Here is an 18,477-nt window from a genome sequence, read left to right as displayed (position 1 = left end):
CCTTCTCTCACCCCTCTCTTTATCCTCCCACCCCTCTCCTACCCACCGTCCCTCTCGCTATCCTCCCACCCCTCTCCTACCCTCTCACTCTCTCCCTCCTACCCTCCCTCTCTCTCCCTCCTACCCTCCCTCTCTCTACCCTCCTACCCTCTCACTCTCTCCCTCCTACCCTCCCTCTCTCTACCCTCCCACCCTCTCCTCCGGCCGCCCCTGATGACGCCACTCCGGGACACCGGCTCTCCCTTTTCCTCCTCCCCCGGAAACTCCATCCCCTACCCGCTGCCGCCCGTCACTGTTAAAAGTTTTCTTTCGGGACAATGTTTACATTTAATAATCCCCTGCCTCATTCATAACCGACAATTCAAACAACTGCCTTCGAGCGGCCAAGCGGGCGGGGTTGAGTCCTCTTTGGGCGCGAATGACCCTGTCGACCGAGCCGGGACCTCCAGCGACCCAGGGATAAAACTTTCGTATCAGAGCGTCGTCTCAAACAAGACTGGAGTAGCGGCAGTTGGGAGGTGAACTCGGACGTCTCTAGTTGTTGTAGGGACTTTCAAGTATAATAACATTTATTATTCTTTTTCTGTGCGGAACCGACGTTGCGGAGGCAGCGGGAAGACGCGAGGGGAAGGATTAGAGCAGGGCGCGCGTTGCCATGGCGGAGGAGGCGGCGGTGGAGGATCGACCCCCGGTGGTCGAGGCCGCACCAGGTAAGGTGCTCTGCCGGCGCCTTCTGTCAGGGGTGGAAAGGCTAAAGTCCGGAGACAACCATTTAAAACGTTGCATTTGTGTGGCGCCCTTCGTGGCTTGCCCCCGGGGGCCTGGCGGCCACCGACAGGCTCTGATTCGATGGGCCGAATGGTTCTGCGCGGTGGCAGTTCTACGGTTGCATGAAATATTGCTCAGGGTGCAGACCATGAGAAAATAAGGCCGCTCGGCACGTCAGGCAGCTCACGTCTTGCTTTAAGGAATTATTTACTGTGATTGCAGTACATCAGGTGCATTTCTCAACCTCAAGTCGTAACTCACATTAATAGTCATGGAGTAATCCAGCACAGAAACGTGCCCTTTGGCCCAACTCGTCCATGCTGACCAAGATGCCCACCTAAGCCAGTCCCATTTGCCTGTATCCCTCCAAACCTTACCTGTCGATATAACTGTCCAAGTGTCTTTTAAGTGTTGTTCTGCACCTGTCTCGAGTGATAGACCAATCCAGTCTTGTGTTAACTGCAGTAATTGTGTACTGGTCAGTATATGGAATGAGATGCCGGAGGAAGTGGTTGAGGCAGGTACATTAACAACATCAGGACCAGTATCTGAACAGTCCATTGGCTGGATTCAGTGCAGCATAATTGCATTGGATGCACTAGTGTTAAGGAGCATGAACTGCTCTTCATAAGACAAGATATCTTTATTAGTCACGTACATCTAAACACACAGTGAAATGCATATTTCGCATAGAGTGTTCTGGGGGCAACCCGCAAGTGTTGCCAGGCTTCTGGCGCCAACGTAGCATGCCCACAACTTCCTAACCCTTACATCTTTGGAATGTGGGAGGAAACCGGAGCACCCGGAGGAACCCCACGCAGACACATGGGAAGAATGTATAAACTCCTTACAGACAGTGGCCTGAATTGAACCTTGGTCACTGGAGCTGTAATAGCACTTAGACAGGTACATGGATAGGAAAGGTTAAGAGGAATATGGGCCAAATGCAAGCAAGTAGGACTAGCTTAGATGGGAATCTTGGTTGGCAAGGACTAGTTTGGACGAAGGGCCTGTTTCTGTGCTATATGGCTCTAATTACAAATATTGGGAAATGCTGCTGGAAAATAGGCAGCAGGAACATGGAAGCAATAATAACATTTTGTTTCTAAAAGTTTCTAGTCTTCCTGCATTCGTGTACACTCCACATTGCAATTCTCCTGGAAGCTCCCCATGGATACTGGATCTTTCCTTTTGCCTGTTGACCCTCTTGAAAGTATGACATCGTTGCCTCTGACCATCACTCTCTTGATGGTTTCCAGAACAATATACTCACCCATCACAGTTCTCAGCCTCTCTTGATGCAACAAACAATCTGCTGGAGGAACTCAGAGGGTCGAGCAGCATCTGTGGGAGGAAAGGAATTGTCGATGTTTCGGGTCAAAACCCTGCATCAGACCTGCATGCATTATTTCTTCCTCCCCCCCCCTCCCCCCACAGATGCTGCTGAACCTGTTGAGTTCCCCCAGCAGATGTTTGTTGCTCCAGATTCCAGCAACTGTAGTTTCTTGTGTCTCTTAATGCAACTTGGCTACAGTGTACTGAGCTGACATTAGTACATCCAAACTTGAGGTGTCATTGTACACAGGATCTTTGGACTTTTAAACTCCCATCACAAGGCAACAAAATTCCACTCTCCAGCTTAAGTGAGTTGACAGAGACCTGGCAAATAGAATATAATGTGGGGGAAATGTGAAATTGACCATTTTAGCAGGAAAGGTGAAAAAGCAGTGGATATGATTAGTAAGCTTGCAGATGATATGAAAGTTGATGGTATTGTAGATAGCAAGGAAGGTTGTTTAAGGCTACAGTAGGATATAGATTAGATGGAAAATTGGATGGAGCGTAAGCAGATGGAATTTAAGAGTGATGCCTTTTGGGAAGTCAAGTAGGTATAGGACATACAGTAACTGGTAGAGCATTGAGGAGTGTTGATGAACAGAGGGACCTTGAGGTATGTCGGACCCGGTTATTTTCGAATCTGCAGTTTCTTTCGGGAGTCCAGAAATAAACAACTTGGTGCTTCACAAAGTTTTATTGGAAAAGTTTAAAACAAAGAAACAGTCACAGAGCACATGGCACTGGCTTTACTACTGGGAGATGAGCCGAGACAAAGGAACTAAAAATGAGCAAGGGGGAGGGGGAAGAGAGCAAGATGAGCAAGAGAGAGATTAACAAAAATGACACCTTTTTATATTGAAGATAACAGGTGCTCCATAGATAACAATAGTCTAATCAGGAAACCTATTAGATACCTTTGGCAGAACCAACCAATGAAACAACACGTATTCACCTGATGGACGAACCAATAAGCTAAAAAGCGGTTATACCTTGTACAGCCACTTGAGGTGTATTAAACACCGTACATGTTAAAAGACTACTTAAAACAGTCGAATCCAGCAGGTACTAGTCCATAGTTCCCTGAAAGTGGCTACACAGGTGGATAGGATGGTGAACAAGGCATAGGTCAAGTCATAGAATATAAAAGTTGGGATATTATGTTGCAACTTCACAAAACAATGGTTAGACTGCATTTGGAGTATTGTGTGCAGTTCTGGTCCCTCCACTGTTGGAAGGATGTGGTTGCAGAGGAGATTCACCAAGATGCTGCCTGGATTGGAGGACTTTAATATGGAATGATTGGATAGGCTGGGTTTGTTTTCCCTGGAGAGGAGAAGGCTGAGGAGGGACCTGATAAGGGTATATAAAATTATAAGAGGCATTGATTGTCACGATCTTTTTCCCCATGGTAGGGGTATCAAAAAAAGGGCATAGTTTTAAGGTGATTGGAAGGAGTTTTAAAGGGGATTTGAGGGGAAAGATTTTATTCACGGAGAGTGATTTGATATCTGGAACTAGTTACCAGAGGAGGTGGTGGAGTTCGATACAATCACTACATTTAAGAGACAGGCACTTGATAGGCAAGGTATAGAGGGATATGGATCTAATGCAGGCAAATGGGATTGGTGTAAATGGGCAAATAGGTCAGCACAGGTATGTTAGGCCGAAGGGCCTGTTTCTGTGCTGTAGACTCAAACTCTCTGACATCTAAATGGTGAGAGATTACAGAACTGCGATGTTTAGAGGGGTGTCCGAATATGTGAGCCACAAAAAGCTGGTATGGAAAGCTGTTTACTGCTGGTTGAGTTGAATACAAAAGTAAGGAGGTTATGCTTCAGTTCCATAAGGCATTAGTGAGATCATACAGTATGGATCTTCTTATTTAAGGAAGAATATTAAGGAAAAGTTCGGAGAAGGTTTACTACTCTAGTACCAAGTACGCATGGTTTCTTTTATTGGTATTGTTATTGTCACTTGTGCTGAGGTACAGTGAAAAACTTGTCTTGCATACCAGTCCTACAGATCAACTCATTACACAGTGCATTGAGGTAGTACAGGGTAAAAACAATAACAGAATACAGAGTAAAGTGTCAGAGCTACAGGGAAGTGCATTGCAGGTAGACAATAAGGTGTAAGGTCATAACAAGGTAGATTGTGAGGTCAAGAGTCCATCTCGTCGTATAAGGGAGCTGTTCAATAGTCTTATCACAGTGGGATAAAAGCTATTCTTGAGCCTGGTGGTGTATGCCCTCAGTCTCCTGTATCTTCTGCCTGATGGGAGAGAGAGAAGAGAGAATGACCCGGGTGGGTGGGGTCTTTGATTATGCTAGCTGCCTCACCAAGGCAGTGAGAGGTATAGACAGAGTCCATGGAGGGGAGGCTGGTTTCTGTGATGTGCTGAGCTGTGTCCGCAACTCTCTGCAGTTTCTTGCAGTCCCAGGCAGAGCAGTTGCCATACCAAGCCCTGATGCATCCAGATAGGATGCTTTCTATGGTGCATCGATAGAAGTTGGTGAGTGTCAAAGGGAACATGCCAAATTTCTTTAGCCTCCTGAGGAAGTAGAGGCACAAGTGAGTTTCCTTGGCGGTGGTGTCCACGTGGTTGGATCAGGACAGGCTATATTGGTGATGTTCACTCCTAGGAACTTGAAGCTCTCAACTCTCTTGACTTCAGCACCATTGATGTGGACAGGTGCATGTACACCGCCCCCTTTCCTGAAGTCAATGACCAGCTCTTTTGTTTTGCTCACATTGAGGGAAAGGTTGTTGTCATGACACCATGTCACTAAGCTCTCTATCTCCTTCCTGTACTCTGACCCATCGTTATTTGAGATACAGCCTGCTACGGTGGTATCATCTGCAAACTTGTAGATGGAGTTAGAGCAGAATCTGGCCAGGCAGTCATGAGTATGTAGGGAGTAGAGTAGGGGGTTGAGGACGCAGCCTTGTGGGACACCAGTGTTGAGAATAATCGTGCTGGAGGTGTTGCTGCCTATCCTCACTGATTGCGGTCTATTGGTCAGGAAGTCAAGGTATTGGTATTGGTTTATTATTGTCACTTGTACCGAGGTACAGTGAAAAACTTGTCTTGCATACTGATCGTACAGGTCAATTCATTACACAGTGCAGTTACATTGAGTTAGTACAGAGTGCATTGATGTAGCATCCAGTTGTAAAGGGAGGTGTTGAGTCCCAGGTCTTGTAGTTTGGTGATGAGTTTGCTTGGAATTATAGTATTGAAGGCAGAGCTGTAGTCAATAAATAATAGTCGGTGTCTTATGATGAAGGGTTGGATAGCCTAGACTGATATCAACAAAAATTTAGAAGAATGAGAAGAGATTCACATAGAACAGTATACACAGTATGGGCCCTTTGGCCCACAATGTTGTACTGACCTACATAAACCTACTCCAGGGTCAATCTAACCCTTCCTTCCTACATAGCCCAGTACCCTCCATTTTTCTTACATCCATGTGCCTTTCTAAGAGCCTTTCAAATATTCCTGTTGTATCAACCCCCAGCCCCAGCAGTGTGTTCCAGGCATCCACCACTCTCTATGTAATAATTTAAAAAAAACCTACCTCTCACCTTAAATGGATGGCCTCTGGTATTGGCCGTTGCCCTGGGAAAAAGGTGCTGGCTGTTCACTCGATCTATGTCCCTCATAGTCTTATCCACCTCTATCAAGTCGCCTCTCATCCTGTGTCGCTCCAAAGAGAAATGTCCTAGCTCGATCAACCTTTCCTTATAGGACATGTTCTCTAATCCAGGAAGCATTCTGGTAAATCTTGTCTGTACCCTCTAAAGCTCCCACATCCTTCATGTAATGAGGCGACCAGAACTGAACACAATACTCTTAAGTGTGGTCTAATCAGACTTTTATAGAGCTGCAACATCACATCACAGTTCTTGAACTCAATTCCCCGACTAATGAAGACCAGCGCACCATACGCCTTCTTAACCACCCTATCAACTTTTGTGGCAACTTTGGACTTGGACCACAAGATCTCTCTGTTCCCCCACACTGCTAAGAATCCTGCCATTAACCTTGTATTCTGCCTTCAAGTTCGTTCTTCCAAAGTGTATCACTTCACACTTTTCCGAATTGAACTCTGTCTGCCACTTCTTCACCCAACTCTGCCTCCTGTCTATATCCTGTTGTAACCTACGACAAACTTCTACACTATCCACAACACCACCAAACTTTGTGGTTCTGCAAACTTACTAACCCATCCGTCCACTTCCTCATCCAAGTCATTTATAAAAATCACAGAGAACAGGGGTCCCAGACCTGATCCCTGTGGAACACCGCTAGTTACCAACCTCCAGGCAGAATACGCTCCATATACAACCACCCTCTGCCTTCTGTGAGCAAGCCAATTCTAAATCCATACAACTAAGTTTCCATCGATCCCATGCCTCATGACTTTCTGGATGAGCCTACCATGGGGAACCTTGTCAAGTCCATATACACCACATCCACCACTCTATCTTCATCAATTTGTTTTGTCAGCTTCTTGAAAAACTCAATTAGGCTCATGAGGCACGACCTGCCCCTCACAAAACCATGCTGACTATCCCCTGTAAGACTATGCTTCTCCAAATGCTCGTAAATCCTGTCCCTAAGAATCCTCACCAATAACTTGCCCACCACTGATGCAAGACTCACTAGTCTATAATTCCCAGGATTATCCCTTTCTTGAACAAGGGAACAACATTTCCCATCCTCCAATCCTCTAGTACCACTCCTATGGCCAGGGAGGACACAAAGATAATTGTCAATGCCCCAGCAATCTCTTCCCTCGCTTCCTGTTGTAACCTGGGGGTGTATCCTGTCCGGCTCCAGGGACTTGTCCATCGTAATGTTTTTCAAAAGCTCCAACACTACCTCTTTCTTAACCTCAATATGCTCCAGCACATTAGCCTGTTCTACGCTGCCCTGACATTCATCAAGGTCCCTCTCCCTAGTGAACACTAAAGCAAAGTATTCATTAAGGACCTCCCCTACCTCCTCTGCCTTCAGGCACATGTTTCCCCCTTTATCCCTGAAGCAAGCAAAATCTCTGAAGCAAGACACTGCAAAGCGAAGCACAGCTATTTGAAGCAGTGTATTACAGCCATAGTGATGTACCCTTTAATTCATGTTTCAGGGCTCGCAATCTTTTACTCTCCTAACCTTTCCTTGTACCTTATACACATTCTCAGTAGGACCTCTCAGGGATAAAGGGGGAAGCATGTGCCTGGAGGTGGAGGCCTCCTGTTCGTGTATATGTAGAACATCTTGGGGTTTTCCTTAATCCTACTCGCCTTCTCGTTTCTCCTTCTAGCTCTCCCTTCTTCCTGGCTACCTTATAATTCTCAAGAGGATTGTCTGATTTTTGTTTCCTGATCCTTAAGTATGCTTCCTTCTTCCTCCTACTAATGTTCCACCTCTCTCTTGTCAACCATGATTTCTTCACCCTACCATCATTTCTCTGTCTCAGTGGGACAAACCTATCCAGAACACCATGCAAGTGTTTCCTAAACAACCTCCACATTTCTGCTGTGCATTTCCCTGAGAACATCTGTTCCCAATTTACTCTTCCAAGTTCCTGCCTAATACCATTGTAATTAGTCCTCCCCCAATTCAAAACTTTCCCATATCATCTGCTCCTATCCTTGTCCATGGCTATGCTAAAGATCAGGGAGTTGTGGTCACTGTCACCGTAATGCTCGCCCACTGAGAGGTCTGTCACCTGACCAGGTTCATTGCCTAGTACTAGATCTGGTATGGCCTTTCCGCTAGTCGGCCTGTCCATATACTGTGTCGGGAATCCTTCCCGGACAAACCTAACAAATTCTGCCCTCTCTAAATGTTTTGCACTAAGGAGGTGCCAATCAATATAAGGGAAGTTGAGGTCACCCATGACAACAACCCCGTTATTTTTGCACCTTTCCAAAATCTACCTACTTATCTGCTCCTCGGTGTCCCGGTGGCTATTGGGGGGACTATAGAATACTCCCAATAGAGTGATTGCTCCCTTCCTGCTTCTGACTTCTACCCACACTGATTCAGTAGACAGTCCCTCCGTGACGTCCTCCCTTTCTGCAGCTGTGATACTATCCCTGATTGGCAATGCCACTCCCCCAACTCTTTTACCTCCCTCCCTATCCCTTTTGAAACATCTAAACCACGGAACATCAAGCAGCCAATCCTGCCCTTGCGACAGCCAGGTCTCTATAATGGCCATGACATCGTAATTCCATGTGCTGATCCATGCTCTGAGTTCATCACCCTTTCTCTTAATACTTCTCACGTTAAAGTAAACACATTTCAACCCATCCGACTGACTACACATATACCCTATCCACTGCCTATTCTTCCCCACAGTCTCTCTGTACATCGCATCTTCCTTTATACCAACTACTTCTTCATCTGACCTAACACCCTGGTTCCCATCCCATTTGATTGAAGCATTTAAGTTCCCAAGGAAATGTTGGATTTGCAGATTCTCTTATGGGAGAATCCAGAACCTAGGGTTACTGCTTTTATTATAAAAAAAATAAGTGGTTACCCATTTAGATAAGAATGAGGCTGAACTATTGACAAAGATCATGAATCATTGGAGCTCACTTCCTCAAAGACTGGTGAAATATTTTTAAGGCAGAGCTAGACACATATTAAATAAGTAAAGGTTACTGCTTGATGGCTGATCTGACTGTAACCTCAACTATGTATTTTGATAGCAATGCAGGCTTGAGGGGCTGGGTGGTGTTCTCCTGCTCCTTTTGATGATCCTGTGTCTTGTTCAGGCCCTTTAGCAGCCCTTGAACAGCAGAGGTCTCATGGACTCCACATTACTCTTCCAAGACTTGCATGGTCTCTTCCACTCCGACATTACAATCCTAATTGATTAAGTGGCCTTGCTGCAACAACCTATGTAGAGCTTGTCACCTACCATCTTTTTACTGAATTCCAGCATGAAATAATGCCCAGCAAACTGCTTGTCTTGCATCATTGAGACAAATCCCAATTCACTTCTGAAATGGTACCTACAGAGAAATGCAAATACTTTCATGGCTTGAAAAAAATCAAGAACGTTCTTTCCACGATGCCATAGACTCTAATTGCTCCGAAGGGATGGTTCTTCACACCATGACATCTGAGTTTGAATTGTATTACTGGTTATCCTGGTGTTGGTCTTCACAATATTTGATTTCTGCTTAAGCTTCCCTTATTGACACCTTCCAACCAGATATCTCATGCCATTGCATTTGCTTCACTTGCTGCCCCACAGAAAAGTAACGATATGCACAGCTCTTGCTGGGATGCAAATGAACACTGCAAATCCTTGGGCTTTTTTTTTCAAAACAAAACATAACCAGAACTACACACTTGCTTTCATAAACCTAAACACCAGAACTGTACACAGTACTCCAGCTGTGGCCTAACCAATGGTTTATATATTTGTACTTTACCCACCCTGCTTGTATAATCTAGACCACAGGTATTGAAGGCAAGTATCCAATATGCCTTCTTAACCAGCCAATCTGCATATGCTGCCATCTTCAGGGATCTTTGGATATGTACATTAAGGGTCTTCTGTTCCTCAGCACTTCAAGGAACCTGCTATTCATTATGTACATATATCCTAGCCTTATTAGTCCTCTTGAAATGCATAATATCATATTTTTTTGGACTAAGTTCCATTTGCGATTGGTCTTCCTGTCTTCCCATCTCATCGATCATTCTGTAGCTGACGGCCACACTCTTTGCTACCTTACTAATCATACATCCTATATTTACATCCAGATCATTAATGTATATAACAGATAGCAAGGGTCCCAGCATGGCTCACTGCTGTATGCCAACGGGTTATAGGTTTCTGATCGCAAAGATAACCCTCAACCATCACTCTCTGTTCCAAACGTGAAGTTGCTTTTAAATCATGCTGTTGGAAATGGTGCCCCTTGAAAGTCGCTTCATTCAAAAAGTGCTCCATTTTTTTGGCACTCCATGTGCCAGCCTGGATTTTTGTGTGCATACCCCTGACGTAGGGGGAGGAGAAGATTTTCCTTTGTCTGGAGATATTAGTTGAAGGATAAGTTGCCTCAGGCAGTGGGAGAGTTTTACCTTTCTTCAAATAATGCAGCAGATCTCGAGCAGACAGATGGGTCTTCAGAAGAATGTTGCATCCTCAGAAGAATGTTGCATCCACTTTATAGCATTTTCTCGCTTCTCCATTGAAATACCAGCCTACATTTTGTGTTCAAGTCTTCTAAGTGAGACTTCATGGATGAGAATAATCAAGGAAACAATTGACACATGCATGGACATCTATGCATCTCTCTATATTAGGTAAATAAACTAATTTACCAATGTTGAAATCTTGAAATAATAAATAGAAAGAGTTTTTTTTGGCCAGAGCTTTTGGAGGATAAAAAAAAATTGTATCAATATTGATTTGGAATGCTATTTGCAGTGGTCTTGTTAACAGTTCTATCTCCCCAACTCTAATTGTTTTGGTTCAGTTATGCAGTTCATTTGACATTTTATTTTATCTCTTGAGCTGTGAGAACAGTATATGACCAAAATTATTAATTTTTTTTGGAAACTCGGAATGAAAGGGCTTACTTATGATGAGTGTTTGTCGGCTCTTAGACTGTATTCATTGGAGTACAGAAGAATGAGAGGGGACCTCATAGAAACATTTAGAATGTTGAAAGGACTGGACAGGGTAGATGTGGTTAAGCTGTTTTCCCTGGTGAGTGAGTCCAGGACTAGAGGGCACAATCTTAGAATTAGAGGGTACTGGTTTAAAACAGAAATGAGAAATTTCTTTAGCCAGAGGTAGTGAAATTATGGAATTCTATGCCACGTACAGCTGTGGAGGCCCGATCATTGGGGGCATTTAAGGAGGAGATTGATAGGTATCTAATTAGTCAAAGTATCAAGGGATATGGGGATAAGTTTGGAAATTGGGGCTAGATAGGAATAGTATTAGTTTAGCTCATGAAGCAGACTCGATGGGCTGAATGGCCTACTTCTGATCCTTTGTCTTGTGATCTTTGTGAAACTAAAAGGAGATGGTAAACTGCCCTATTATATATTTATGGCATTTTCCACTTCCACTTTAGATTTTGACCTGTTGCTTTTTTTTCTTCTCAATGGAGGCAATTTATTGTTCAGGATAAGGTGTGAAATTTTATAATTTTTAAAGGCAAATGAGATGGAGAACTTGAGCAGAATCCCTTTAAGAAAAAAAATCCTTCAGTTAGTGTTTTGTGTTTCTAGTTTCAGGGTCACTTCATTTTTTTTATCTTTGCAGAAGACCTTGATTTAATTTTGCTTATGCTAGGTGATAAGAAAGTTAGAGCTTGCTCATTATGGGGAAACTGTCAGTTTAGCTTGTAATTTCTAAAAGTGTGACAGATGGACAGCTCATGAGCTTTACATTCTGGCACAACTTGAAACACATTTCGTGTTTTGAATTAATTCTAATGTGGAGAACTACTCTCTTGTGCTATTTTGATAACTAGTAGAACCATATCACATCAATAAAATGGTTCTGTCCTGCACCAGCTGCAGGAGAGTGTTCCTCTCAAACACACAGCTTTCCCTGATGTTCTATGATTGGTACCAAAAATGCTCATGCTGGACTTTGACCTGTCAGCATTTGAAAGCCTATTTAACCACTTCTCAATTATTCTACAGAAAGCACATTGCAGATGTCATAATTTCAGATCAGAACAAATGACTTTCACTTCTGCTGGACTGCAGTTGCTCTTTCTCTGTTTATGCATTGAATACCATAGATCTTGTATGGGATTTCGGGGATGAAGGATAGGCTATTTTGGTTTTTAAATATTGACCACTAATCTCAGCAGTATTAATTTCTGAATCCTGATATCACTACAAATATCTGAAAGTCGAGAACTCTGCTGTTTACTTTCCTTATAGACCAGTAAATGTTAATGCATGGAAAAAGATTAGAGACTGAAATGAATTTTTCACTTCAGTGATGAATCCAGCAGTATAAGTCACTGGACTCTCAATCAGTTGCCTGAGCTGTTTATTTGAAGACTATCACAGCAGCTGCGGAATTTAAATTCAAGTAATTAAATAACCTATGAATAAAAAGCTATTATCAGTAAAGGTGACCATGAAACCATTAGACATAAGAACCAATGTAATTAGTTGATAATCTTCAGGCAAGAGAGCAGAGTGGTTAAGTTATTGGACTAGCAGAAAGGGTTCTGGACCATCATCTTGAGGCATATTTGAATTCCACCACAACAGCTGAAGAATTTAAAATATTTAAATACATCTCAAATTTAAACAAAAGACTAGTCTCAGTAACACAAACTGTGGATTGTCATTAAAAGCCACATCCCTAATGTCCATCTGGGAAAGAAATCTTGCCTATGTTACCCAGTCTGGCCTTTACATGGCTGTAGACCTATTAACCTGGTTGACTCTTCTCAGGTCTGGGGCAATTAGAGATGGACAATAAATGTCAATGTTGCCAGAAATATCCACTTCCTGTAAGCCAGTAATTTAAAAAAAGCTGTCATGCTTACTTGATCTGGTGTTTATGTGACTCAGATCTGCCAGTGGTCTCTGAAGCTGCTTAGCAAGCCATTCCGTTTAGGGGACAATTAAGGATGGACAATTAATGATAACCTTGCTACTGACAGCCACATCCTGTGAATAAAGAGAACAGAATTAATGACAACTAACCATCGTCCATTAATGAAGTAGAGATGTCTGGGGTTACAGGGATATGTAATTTTTCAAGGATTTTCTGAAATAGTTGTTCACTTGAAAACAAGAGGTTTAAAAATGTATGACACCTTTCATATAGAATACGGTACCAAAGATGGTAACTGAAGAGAAATTGCTAAAGAAGATATTTTAATTTTTTTTATTCTTTACAGATTATGTGGATGAAAAATAAAAGGCCATCAAACTGAAACCTTAATTCTGTCTTTCTTTCTCATAGAGTCATCCAACATGGAAACAGGCTCTTTCATCCACTGAGTCTGCGCCAACTATTAAGCACCCATCTACACCAATCCTTCACTGATCCCATTTTATTCTCCCAACTCTTGGAACATCCACAATGTTCTGCAGATCTTGGTGCCAATTTATACTAAATGTCCTCTTCCTGTGTATCATCCATATCCCTCCATATTCATGTGTCTATTAAAAGCCTCTTAAACTCCACCAAGAGGCATTTAGATAGACAAGATGATCCTCAATCAGCTCCCCCAGATTCTACTAAGATACCAGGGGCAATTTACAGTGGCCAATTAACCTATCAATCCGCACGTCTTTAGAATGTGGGGGGGAGAAACAGGAGCACCCACAGGAAACCCGCACAGTCACAGAGGAGAACGTGCAAAGTCCATACAGACAGCACAGGGGTCAGTGTTGAACCTGGATCTTTGGAGCTATAAGCCAGCTACTCTGCTAGATGTGCCACTGGACAGCCCTAAAGTGCTGCCTGACCTGCTAAGTATTTTTAGCATTCTCTTTTTATTTTAGGTTGGATTGATCTTGATTCCAGTTTGGCAGAACTGTTTACACCAATCATTGGTGCCAGTTGGAACTGGAATTTGAACAGTGCATGTTGAAAGATTAGGAATGATTTAAAAAAAAGTTAAATTAATGTAGTCATGTAATTCCTAGTTAATTGCATCCACTTGTGACATAACTATATGAAAACTATTTAATTTTAGAATCTTGGCAAAGTCACAACAGCAGATTAAACTGGAATGGTTAATATTTTGTAGTTTTTTGAGATCAGAGCATGGCTTCCAAGTCATCTGTGACTTTGATGGGAACACTGTAAACTAAATGATGTGAAGCTCTACCTTGAGAAATAATACTCTCAGGTGCATGCTGCATTCACCAAGGGAGATTTCTTTTCACATTCTGCCAGCTATCTTTTTCTGGCATGTTTTACACTTATCAAAGTGAAGGTGAATTTAACCAACTGCTGTTGCCAATCTCCCTGATGAGATGGTGCAGGTTAAACCATGCACTCTGCCACGGCAATAAACTCTATGCCAGTCTCAGCCCCCAGATAATATCTCCATTCTCCAAAGCAGCCATTTTCTATTTTCACCACCTGTCATCCCATGTCACCACCTGAGTATAATGGTTAGATTAAACAAGAAAATTCCATCAGAATTGGTAAAAATAGGAACAACCCATATTAATAGGAAGTGTATCAGCCAAACTTAAGCAAGTATGATTTACTTAAACCAACCACATTTTGGGAAAAAACATCAGTTTATTATCACATTGTTTGTGCTCTTGCTGTGCACAAATTGACTGTTACAAGTTTACCATTTCAGCAATGATTAATTGCAAAATACCCGAAAAATCCTGATGTCATGAAAGGTGCTACAAAAATCCAAACCTTTCTTTATCAAAGAACCTACTTTGTTGAATGAGTTATTCAACAAGTACCTTTAGTGCTTTCAAGAGCATTGTCAAGTGGCACAGCTTGTAGAGCAGATGCCTCACGGCATCAGAGACCCAGGTTCAATCCTGACCTTGGGTGTAGCCTCTGTGGAGTTTGCACATTCTCCCTGTGTCCACGTAGGTTTATTTTGGGTGCTCCAATGTCCCCTTGCATCGCAGAGACATACAGGTTGGTAAGTTAATTGGCCACTAAATTATCCCTGATATGTAGGTGAGTGGTAGAATCTGGAGTGAGCTGATGGGAATGTGGCAAGAATAAATTGGGATTAATATAGGGTTCATATAATTGGGTGGTTGATGGTTGGCACAAGCTTGGTACGCCAAGGGGCTTCTTCTGCCTAATCTCCTATGACTCAATGTAATTTAACAATGTCACTTCAGAGATATTAGGACATAACCAAGATAGGTTTTAAGGAGGAGGAAGGAAATTCGGGGAGAGAATTCAAGAACTAAGGCCTACTGTAACCTCTTATTAGAAGCTGAACCATTAACTCTTGTTTCTCCCACCAAATGCTGTCTGACTTTGATTTTCTGCTTTTATTTCAGATTTCCAGCAGCAACAAGATTTTGCCTTTAGACCACTCAAATAGAGAACTATAGAGGTTTCAAAGTCACGATGGAGGGCTGCCGAGGCAGATGAGTTGAGGCACTGAGGGATAAAAATGGAAGTATGATATGAGAGAGAAACACTTGAGACAGAAGCTCAGCAAGGTTTGAAGTAGTCTAGTTCCGGCTCCGATGGTGGAGGTATTCTTGAGTTGACTGTGAGGGAATAATTTGCTTTCTGGACTGCAGTCAGTATGTCCCTGCAGGCCAACGATCCATTTTGCTTAAATGGAAGGAATCCAATACCTCCTACTACTTTTCAATGGTTCTCTCAAACTATATCATGTTTAAACTTAGAAAAATTAGGAGTGGTACTGTTGATACCTTCGCTTAAATTTGAAGATATTTGAAGTCCATTTATTCAATATTTTCACATGATATCCCTTTTCAATAACTTTCCAATTTAGAGGAACGGAAGTTGACGACATAATATTGTTTCTGTTTCTATTGAGAAATTTCAGTCCAGTCTTTTTCTTTTTTTTGTCTTTTTTTAAATTTTTTTTCAGCTTGGTTTGATATATTTATAATTTTTCTTATTGATTTGGGGATTTTTTTCCTTTCTTTTATATACACAATAAATCTTTTTCTTTCCTTTCTTTATATTATATTCATTTACCAAGAGATTGTGGGATCTACAGTTTTTTTTTATATTTTACTATCTTTATGATTATGCCATGATTGTTCTCCCTGATCTCCTTATGTTACATGTACAAACATCGATGTTATATATTAATCTGTATTAATTTGGAAACTAATAAAAAAGATTGAAAAAGAATAGTATATCCTGGAGACTGCGATGCAGAAGTATGGAACATATTAGAGTCAGAAGTGGATGTGTCTGACCTCTCACTTTGCCACTGCAGGGGCCATTCCCTGACTTGCTGAGCTGAGGTGACAGATACTTCACATCTGGCCCCTTGGCTTTATGTCAGCCCTGACTAAAATATCTAACGCTGCTCCATTCATTTGAACAATGTCACTGATCTTAATTAAAAAGGTTAGTTTAGCTGAGTTTTTGTTTATTTTTCTTGTGTGTATTTCTGTTTTTTTTATTAATTTCAAATAATTTTTTCTTCATATTTTTTTCTAATTTTTGACTCAATTTCAACTGCTTTTAAATGTTTCTGATGAGTTCTCCAGAGCAGGACATTTAAAACTAATGAAAATGGGCCTGTGACAAAATAAGCAGGTACCAATGGCCGTCAGGATGGTGCTGGAGGGAGCAGCAGGATACATCATCTAGGGGCCCAGTTGTTGCTTCCAGCCCAATCTGCTTTTGGGGTGATCAAGGCTTCAAGTTCATTGGTAACCATAGGGCTAGCAGAGTCGTTGGGAGAAGGGGTAGCGGTGATGAGTGCAGATGGAGGTTCAGATTGAGTATGATCCACCCCATTGCCTTTGATCCTCTGAATAAGTTTACATATATCCAACAATGTAACTGAGCTGGTTTAAATGTAAGGTTAGTTTAAAATGCAATTCTGATTGAAATCCTACGTCCTGAGCTTCTGGAAAAAAAATTGAGTGCATTATGCTGACAGTATTTCCCTTTGGCTGCATGATGCTACCCACCTGCTGTGTTTTGCATATTTCCTTGGTTCTGCTTCACACACAAGTAATCAGTGGTTTCCAGATCAGTCGTTTTCAAACCTTCTAATGACCCTCTGACAGCTCAGGCAATTGAAGGGGGCCTCCCTACCCATCTGAGGTTCTATTGTCTGCTATCCGAAAGAATACATTCTTATAATTACATTATTTTGCAAATGAAATACAGTATTCTTGCCAATGGTCACAGCATGCTGGCATTGAATCAGGAAATTAATTTCTCTCTCCTATTCATAAACACATAAGAAATGAAAGTAGGAATAGGCCAAATTCCCCTCAAGCATTCTCCATCATTAGATAAGGTCATGGTTGATATGTGCGTCAAATCCACATTCCTGTCTGACTTTCATATTCTCCGATTCCCATAGTGATGGGTTGTAGAGCTCAGTTTGAAAAGCTAGGATATAAATCTTGTTCAAAAGTAAATTGTTCCATGAACACACATTTTGAAAGCTGAAAAGGGTCATGGTGTTGCTGATTTTTAGGTAATTCATTATACAACATTGGTAGTTTTGAATTGGAAAATACATTTTAGTTGTTCTCTGAGAGATCGTGAGCCGCCTTTGTTGGGATCAAGGATGACTATCTTCCACCAGTTCCTATGGGTTTGGAGGAGGCTGATGTCTAATGTGTGACCTGCAGACTCTACCACAGTGCTTGACTGGGTGAGTGATGGCAAACGCTTAGAGGGATATGGGCCAAAAGGATCAGCTTAGATGTGCATCTTGGTTGTCATGGACAATGTTGGGCTGAAGAGCCTATTTCTCTGCTGTATAACTATATGAATATATAATTAGTAAGTTTGTGGATGATAAGGCAATTGGTGGTGTTGTGGATAGTGAGGAAGGTTGTCTAAGGCTACAGCAGGATAGAATGGCTTTGTGTGGGGGAGGAACTCTGCCTCATTTATTTGATTGAATTTCTTGAGGAGGTGTCAAAGGAGATGATTGAAGGCAGGCATTAGATGTTGTCTGTATGGATTTTCATAAAGCATTTAACAAGGTCCCACATGGTATGTTGTCCAGAAGGTTAAGACATGTGGGATTCAAGGTGAACTGGCTAATTGGATTTTAAAGTAACATTTAAAATTTGGTGATAGGAGGGCAGAGTATTGACATATGCAATTTAGAGTCATAGAGTTATTCAGCATGGAAACAGACCCATTCAGCCCAACTCATCCATGCTGACCAAGGTTCCTCCTTGAGCTAATCCCATTTACCTGCATATGGCCCATATCCTTCTAAATCTTTCCTATCCATGAACTGTCCAAATATCTTTTAAACGTTGTACCCACCTCTACCAGTTCCTCTGGCATTTCGTTCCATATACCCACCACTTTCTGTGTGGGGGAAAAAACGTGCTCTTCAGATCCCCTTTAAATCTTTTCCCCTCTCACCTTAAACCTTTGCCCTCTAGTTTTAGACTCTCTTATCCTTAACTATTACCCTCATGATTTTATAAACAATTATAAGGTCCCCCTCGGTCTCCTTTGCTTCAGGGTAAACAGTCTCTCCTCATAACTCAAGCCGTCCAGTCCTGGCAACGTCCTTGTGAATCTTTTCTGCACCCTTTCGAGCTTGATCACATCCTTTCTACAGTATGGCAACCAGAAATGCACACAATATTCCAGGTATGGTCTCACCAACGTCCTACACGGTTGTAACATGATGTCCCAATTCTTGTACTCTGTG

At 42.2% G+C, this 18,477-nt stretch overlaps 2 protein-coding genes across 2 annotated transcripts in view; one reads left to right on the top strand and one right to left on the bottom strand.

Annotated features, from left to right (window-relative positions):
• si:dkey-16j16.4 (uncharacterized) overlaps positions 1-18,477 on the bottom strand; it is a 380,812-nt gene that overhangs the window by 126,709 nt on the left and 235,626 nt on the right. The gene's annotated exons all lie outside the window — the stretch shown is intronic.
• The window catches only part of slc4a1ap (solute carrier family 4 member 1 adaptor protein), a 109,105-nt gene continuing 90,896 nt past the window's right edge, over positions 269-18,477 (top strand). Inside the window, exon 1 of the mRNA XM_052024168.1 lies at positions 269-710. The gene's annotated coding sequence lies outside the window, so the exon portion shown is untranslated. The remainder of the gene's footprint in view (positions 711-18,477) is intronic.

The sequence above is a fragment of the Pristis pectinata genome, chromosome 10 (genome assembly GCF_009764475.1).
Source record: "Pristis pectinata isolate sPriPec2 chromosome 10, sPriPec2.1.pri, whole genome shotgun sequence".
NCBI lineage: Eukaryota > Metazoa > Chordata > Chondrichthyes > Rhinopristiformes > Pristidae > Pristis > Pristis pectinata.
The sequence above is the reverse complement of the archived record's forward strand: the minus strand, read 5'-3'. Positions and strand labels throughout refer to the sequence as shown.